The sequence below is a fragment of the Dasypus novemcinctus genome, chromosome 24, assembly GCF_030445035.2.
Source record: "Dasypus novemcinctus isolate mDasNov1 chromosome 24, mDasNov1.1.hap2, whole genome shotgun sequence".
Classification (NCBI taxonomy): domain Eukaryota; kingdom Metazoa; phylum Chordata; class Mammalia; order Cingulata; family Dasypodidae; genus Dasypus; species Dasypus novemcinctus.
Genome location: NC_080696.1, coordinates 1,223,972 through 1,231,649, shown reverse-complemented (window position 1 = coordinate 1,231,649; position 7,678 = coordinate 1,223,972). Strand labels below are relative to the sequence as shown.

At 55.1% G+C, this 7,678-nt stretch overlaps 1 non-coding gene across 1 annotated transcript; it reads right to left on the bottom strand.

Moving 5' to 3' along the window:
• Nucleotides 1-6,259: 6,259 nt before the first annotated feature.
• On the bottom strand, nt 6,260-6,332 carry TRNAK-CUU (transfer RNA lysine (anticodon CUU)). The gene has a single exon. It is a non-coding gene; the product is annotated as a tRNA-Lys (tRNA).
• Nucleotides 6,333-7,678: the final 1,346 nt, after the last annotated feature.

Below are 7,678 nucleotides of genomic sequence, written 5' to 3'. Positions count from 1 at the left end.
TACCAAAAAATACAATACAATATTACTAGGGTTTATAATTAACCATATGATTCCCTTACCAGAGGTCTTTATTTCTTTATGCCACTTTGATCCACTGTTTAGTGTCCTTTCTTTTAAGTTTGTGGAACTCCTTTTAACATTGCTTTTGGGGAAGTTCTGGTGGTGTGAACTTCCTCATGTTTTGTTTATCTGGGGATGTCTTAATTCTCCCTCATTTTTGAAAGATGTGAAATTCTTATTTGGCCATTGTTTTCTTTCAGCACTTTAAATATTTCATTCCATTGTCTTCTTGCCTCCAAGGTTTCTGATGAGAAGGCAATTAATCTGATTGGGACTCCCTTTTACATATCTTGTTGTTTTTCTCTTGCAGCTGTCTGAACTACTTTTCATCCTTGGCATTAGACAATTTGATTACTCATAAATTTTGATTACTGTGTGTCTGCTTGTGGTTCTCTTTGAGTTTATCCTTTTGGGGATTCACTGGGCTTTCTGAATGTGCATATTCACATCTTTTGTTAAATTTGGGAAGTTTTCTGCCATTATTTCTTTGAATATTCCTTCTGTTTCTTTCTCTCCTTTTTTTCCTTCTCAATTCCCATAGTGCAAATTTGGTGTCCCATAGGTCTCTTAGGCTATATTCATGTTTCTTAAAGTATTTTTTCTTTCTGCTCCTGAGCCTGGATCATTTCAGTTCTCTTGTCTTAAAGTTCACTGATTCTTTCTTCTGGCAGCTCCAATCTGAAAACAACTTTGAAAGGTTTACAACATAATATTAATAAAATGCTGTGTGCAGGCAGGACTCCAGCAGCTGTACTGTCTGAGAGAAGGGAAGGACACAGCGTGAGTGCCACAGTCATCCTGACTTTCTTCCTTCAGGACATTTTTGAAATTATGGATTAGGTACTAGAGCTTGAGAGAAAGGGCTAAGGAAACAGAGACCAGAGCGGTCTGCCAACGTGGCTGGGGACTGAGTGGTAAAATCCAGGAGGAGAAGGAAATAAAAGCATGGAGCCCCCAAATCTGCAAAGAATCCTCCTGAAGTCATTGGCTGATACGTATACTACAGAAAAGTGGGGGGATTCCAAGAATCAAAAAGCAGAAAAATGGAAACTGGGTGACTAAAAGCTGAGCAGAGATTTCAGCAGCCACAGTATCTAGCGAGAAAGGCTCAAGCCTCGACATGGGTGGGGGGGGGACCTTGGCAAAGACGTGGGGCTTTTCATCAGAACCCCAGAAGAGCCACAGGCTCTAGGGGGCCACACCCTGTGATAAGGGTTACATTCTAGGAATAAAGACAAAATGGACGCAGACCAACCCTGTCTGCTGAGAAAAAAGAAACTAACCCTCTTTGTAGGAGGGTAACATTATCCAAAGCTTTCACAGTTTTTTGTGCTAAAAATTATGGGGGTGAGCAGATGTGACTCAAGCAGTTGAGCACCTGCTTCCCACATGGAGGTCCCAGTGTCTCCTAAAAACAACACCACCAACAAAAACAAACAACAAACAAAACCAAAAAACCAACCCTGGGGAGCCAACGTGGCTCAGTGGTTGAGTGTCAGTTTCCTGCATGTGAGGTCCCAGTTCTACCTCTGGCCCTGGTACCTTAAAAAAAATAATAAAATTATGGGGCATGTTAAAAAACAAAAAAAGGACAGAATGACACATTATTAGAAGAGGCATTTTTGTTTTAAACTGTAGGGCTGTACAACACAAACAGTGAACCCTAATGTAAACTGTGGCCCAGTGTTAATAGAATTATAATAATACTGTTCATCAATTGTAAAGGTTCCACACAAATACAAAGTACTGATAATAGGGAAATTGCGGGGAGGATAGGAGAGGGGAAAGCTATTTCCTGCATGGCTTCGCTGTACTCTTACACGCTCTCTCATTTTGAGTGGACCCAGAACGAAGTGGGCAGGACTAGTCGAGGAGACGAAAGTCGCAGGAGGCGTTTTCTGCCCGTGACGGCTGCTGAGCACACTGCCTTGTAAGGAGAAGGTGGCAGTGCCCTGCCCTGGGGCTGCACGGCCAGACCCCGTCATGCAGGAGGCCGGACCTGCAGGGTCTCTTCCACTACCAGAGCCTGTGGTTCTGTGGCTCGAGGACCACATTTTGCTCTTTTAAGTAAAAATTAGATCATGTGACCTGACCCCTGTGCTCAGAGTGAGCCTTAAGCAGCTGAACTCTGAACCTAAAATTGCACAGGGTGGTGGCTAAGGAGACCCCAGAGTGGGATGGGCAGGCAGGGTGGGGCCAGGGTGAGGTCCCCACTAATGCAATGGAAACGGTTGGCGCTGGCGGAGGAGGGAGCGTGGGGGAGCAGATGGACGACAGCATCCACGCGGGGGGACGGGGAGGGGTTGTGGGGCCTGAAACACGGCCCTGACCCGGGGCGGCTGCACAGGAGGGCGGCGCTCAGCAGCTCAGCGCAGCCCGGCTGCATCTGCATTTCCACCCCACTGGCTTCCCGGGGACCCCTGGGCCCGGCTGGCTGCCCCCGTGTCCAGGTCACGTCTGAGTCCGTCCAGCTGCGGCCACGAGACACAGGGTGGGCAGGCTGCCCTAGCCCCGCAGTCCTCCTCTGCCCCTTCACATGCAGTGGGAGGCAACCAACTGCAACAGGCTATGGACCAGGGGCCAAGACCCCCACCCCCGTGGACAGACGCCCCCAAAACAGACTCAGCAACACCCGGCGCTTCCCATGTGCCTGCCCAGCCCTAAACACTCCACCATCACGCCAGAAGCAGGCTGTGCTCCTCGTCACCATTTACCAGCGAAGCCGCGGAGGGCAGCGCCTGCCCAGGGCTCATGCTGTGAGGGCTGCCCCGGGCCTTGGAGTGGGCTCTCGTTCTGCCCAGGCCTCCAGCCTCGCCTCTGGCCTCACCACGCAGTTTAACCCCCCACGCCCATTCCATTCTACTCACCCCAAAACCACACCTCGCATTCCGTCTTTCCTCCGTCCTTATGCATTTACTGATTTTCTGAAGGACAGCAGCTGTTGTCTGTGCACTGGAACACGCAGACGGAATCACCAAGGTAAGGGCCAATTTGACATTCACTTCGTAACATCAAGTTGAGAGGAGAATTTTATTCAGTGTAAGAACGAAATGTTATTATGAAACATTTATGAAAAATAACACTAGATTTAAATCCTGCTTCTTTTTTTGTATTTAAAGCGGGGTGCGACGGCTTGCTCAGTCGGTAGAGGTGGGGTCTGGCTGCGGACAAGGGGTCGATCAAGCTCTGGACGAGGGGTCGGTCCGGCAGCAGACGAGGGATCGGTCTCACAGGGGTTGCGCGGTTCGGCTGACGGGGTCGCCTGGCGAAGCCGGCGACGAAGGGGTCGCCCGGAGAAGCAGGCGACGAACTGGGGACAAGGGAGGCCAGGCCCTTGTCGGGGGCTCTCAGGACTGGAGGGCGCACGGCAGAAGAACTACCGCGGAGACAAGGTAAACACGCAAGTCCACTTTATTGAGGGAGAGGCAACAGTTTTATAGGGGCTGGGGAAGGCTGATTGGTCGAAGCCACGCCCTGTTCTGATTGGTTGCCGGTGAAAGGTCAGTGGGCGGTACTGGACGGGGAGGGGTGGTGGTTAGGGATTGGCTGTCGCTGTTGCTGGGGGAAGGGGCAGGGTTTAGGGATTGGTGGCTGCTGTTGCTGGGGTGGAGGGCAGACTGGATTTTTCCGCCCACGCCTGGCTGTTGCTGCTGTTGGGGGGAGGGAAAAGGGCAGACTGGATTTTTCCGCCCACGCCTGGCTGTTGCTGCTGTCGGGGGAGGGGAAAAGGGCAGACTGGATTTTTCCACCCACGCCAGGCTGTTGCTGCTGTCGGGGGAGGGGAAAAGGGCGGACTGGAATTTTCCGCCCACACCTGGCTGTTGCTGCTGTCGGGGGAGGGGAAAAGGGCAGACTGGAATTTTCTGCCCTGCGCCTGCGCAGGGAGAAGGAAGAAGAAGGGTGCCGCCCCACAGGCATCGTGTGGCACCATCCGGGAGGAGGGGCGGCTGCGGAAGCATGGCTGCCGAGAAGGGGAGACCCGAGGGCACTCTGCGCCCATGCCGAGCTTCCTTCAGGGGTGGCGGTGAGTCCGACCAGCCACCCTATTATGGGGGCAGCGGCTTGGCCTGCCGCGGCTGCTCCCCCGCCAGGCCAGCAAACCACACTTCAGCCCGAGGGGTGACCGCAGCGGGGAACTTGATACTGGTTCTGGCTTGTTTCTTTTGTAGAAGCCACATCCACTTCCCCTGGGTATTATCTCCTAAAATGTTTTATTTGGAAATAATCACAGACTCAATAATTATAGGCTCAGGCAGTTACAGGAACCGTCCAGAGAGGCCGCGTACCCCCGCGCGCTTGCCGATGGAGACGGCTTCTGAGGCAGGGGCCCTCCCGACCCCATCACAGCCAGGCGGCAGACAAGGTGATTTCCTGGTTTTGGTCACCTCCCCCTCCCACACACCCACAGGGTTCCCTACCCAGGCAGAAACCTCCAGGGCAAGTCCCCCACCGAGACCTCAAGACACTTTTGGCAAAATGGACTGAAGAAGGCCAATTCTAGCTGAGCACTGGTTTTGTCAAAGCAAGCCCAAAGAGACGTTATTCAAACAAAGGTCAGTCTTTGACCATCAATGGTCATGGACCAGGCCACTCAGGGTGTCCCTGCCCTATGCGTAAGGAGATGCAAACCAAGAGTGGCTGCTTTCTGAGCTGTAGCATCTTCAGCTTGAGCTCTTCCTGTCTCAGCCAGAGAGCGATGGTGACTACTGGCTCTGCCTGCTGGACAGCGGCCTGGTTTGTGGCTGCACCAAACCAGGGCATCCTTCCTTCAAGGAATGTCCCCTCCACCCAGGGCTTGGAGGACGGCATCAAGCATCACGTCACAGTCAGGGCCAGACCCAGTTGCTCCCAGCGTTGAGATCCCAGCTCTCGGCCAGGGCCCTGCCAGGGCTTTTCTGGCTACTGCGCTGACAGCAGGGGGCAGGGCTTGTGCTGAGCTCTTCATTCGACCTGGGCACAAGCTTCTGCTGCTGGCGGCAGCCCCAGCCTTCAGCCCACGGCGTCAAGCATCTCCACCTCCATCTCGATCTCATTCCTGTCCAATGGCTTGAGCGCCTCTCCCTCCTCTTCATCATCCCCTTCCTCATCGAGAGGCTGAAGTCTTTAGAGACCAAGGATCTTGGACATAGAGCCAGAAGCCAAAAACCAGGAAATGCCAGAGATGGAGAGAGAGAGAGGGAAAGAAAGAGAGAGAGAGAGACATGCGGTCACCCCTCGGGCTGAAGTGTGGTTTGCTGGCCTGGCAAGGGGAGCGGCCGCGGTAGGCCTAATTCCGCTGCCCCCATAATAGGGTGGCTGGTCGGACTCACCGCCACCCCTGAAGGAAGCTCGGCATGGGCGCAGAGTGCCCTCGGGTCTCCCCTTCTCGGCAGCCATGCTTCCGCAGCCGCCCCTCCTCCCGGATGGTGCCACACGATGCCTGTGGGGCGGCACCCTTCTTCTTCCTTCTCCCTGCGCAGGCGCAGGGCAGAAAATTCCAGTCTGCCCTTTTCCCCTCCCCCGACAGCAGCAACAGCCAGGCGTGGGCGGAAAAATCCAGCCCGCCCTTTTCCCTTCCCCCGACAGCAGCAACAGCCAGGCGTGGGCGGGAAACTCAAGTCTGCCCTCCACCCCAGCAACAGCAGCCACCAATCCCTAAACCCTGCCCCTTCCCCCAGCAACAGCGACAGCCAATCCCTAACCACCACCCCTCCCCCATCCAGTACCGCCCACTGACCTTTCGCCGGCAACCAATCAGAACAGGGCGTGGCTTCGACCAATCAGCCTTCCCCAGCCCCTATAAAACTGTTGTCTCTCCCTCAGTAAAGTGGACTTGCGTGTTTACCTTGTCTCCGCGGTAGTTCTTCTGCCGTGCGCCCTCCAGTCCTGAGAGCCCCCGACAAGGGCCTGGCTTCCCTTGTCCCCAGTTCGTCGCCTGCTTCTCCGGTGACCCCTTCGTCGCCTGCTTCTCCGGGTGACCCCTTCGTCGCCAGCTTCTCCGGGCGACCCCTTCGTCGCCGGCTTCGCCGGGCGACCCCATCAGCCGAACCGCGCAACCCCTTGTGAGACCGATCCCTCGTCTGCTGCCGGACCGACCCCTCGTCCCAGGTGGGACCGACCCCTCGTCCCAAGTGGGACCGATCCCTCGTCCAGAGCTGGACCGACCCCTCGTCCGCAGCCAGACCCCACCTCTACCGACCGAGCAAACCGTCGCAGTTGGCGCCCAACGTGGGGCTCGAACCCACGACCCTGAGATTAAGAGTCTCATGCTCTACCGACTGAGCTAGCCGGGCAGTTGGCGCCCAACGTGGGGCAAGGCAACTCCACCACAGCCTCACTCCATAACCTGGCGGCCCCCCCCCTCTCTTCTCACCGTGGGACTTCTCTCGTGCAACATTGCTGCTACCTGAGCCTTGGCTACCTCATATGATCCACAGCGGTCTGGGAGAATTGCTGGATGGCTTTCTCCTTCCATGTCGGGGGCTTATACCGACCCGCTATGATTAAGAGGAGCCTTGGATTTCTGGGGAGCGCGCGCTTGCACGTCTGAAGTAATCCTACCACAGCCCTACCCCCTCCTCTCTTCTCACCTTGGGACTTCTCTCGTGCAACACTGCTGCTACCTGAGCCTTGGCTACCTCATACGATCCACGGCGGTCTGGGAGAATTGCTGGATGGCTTTCTCCTTCCATGTCGGGGCTTATACCGACCTGCTATGATTAAGAGGAGCCTTGGATTTCTCGGGAGCGCGCGCTTGCACGTCTGAAGTAATCCTACCACAGCCCTACGCCCTCCTCTCTTCTCACCTTGGGACTTCTCTCGTGCAACATTGCTGCTACCTGAGCCTTGGCTACCTCATACGATCCACGGCGGTCTGGGAGAATCGCTGGATGGCTTTCTCCTTCCATGTCGGGGGCTTATACCGACCCGCTATGATTAAGAGGAGCCTTGGATTTCTCGGGAGCACGCGCTTGCACGTCTGAAGTAACCCTACCATAGCCCTACGCTCTCCTCTCTTCTCACCCCTATCTTTTCACTCTGCATTGCTGCTCCTGAACCTTGGTGACCTCATAGGATCCACGGCGGTCTGGGAGAATTGCTGGATGGCTTTCTCCTTCCATGTCGGGGGCTTATACCGACCCGCTATGATTAAGAGGCGCCAATAAAACTATCAGGAGCGCGTGCCTGAGCACCTCCACCCCTGCCTTCACCTCTGCCTCCTCCCCTCCACGCTTGCTCCCCTTTGCCTTGCTCCACTGCTCGTCGTCCCGCCCTCCCCTCGTCGGGGCCTTCTCTTGGCCCACGACCACCGTCGGAGCCCCACCGGCTCCGACCCCTCGTCTCACCGCGCACCTCGGCCCCCATCGCCGTGCTCTCAAGGTAAGGGCCCCTTTTCTTATCGGCTCCAAAAGGCCATTAGCAATGGGTAACATCCTATCTGCTAAGCAAGCCCCACAAGTTCGGGCCCTCGCCGGTCTCCTAGACACTCACCGGTGTAAGATCTCTTTCAAACAGCTTCAAGTATATTGGGACCTTCTTCTCCCCTTTAATCCGTGGCTTACCACGTGTCAGCTTTGGGACCCGGACACCTATACTCGCCTTATAGATAGGGTCACTTTTGCTGTGGAGCAGGAAGGTA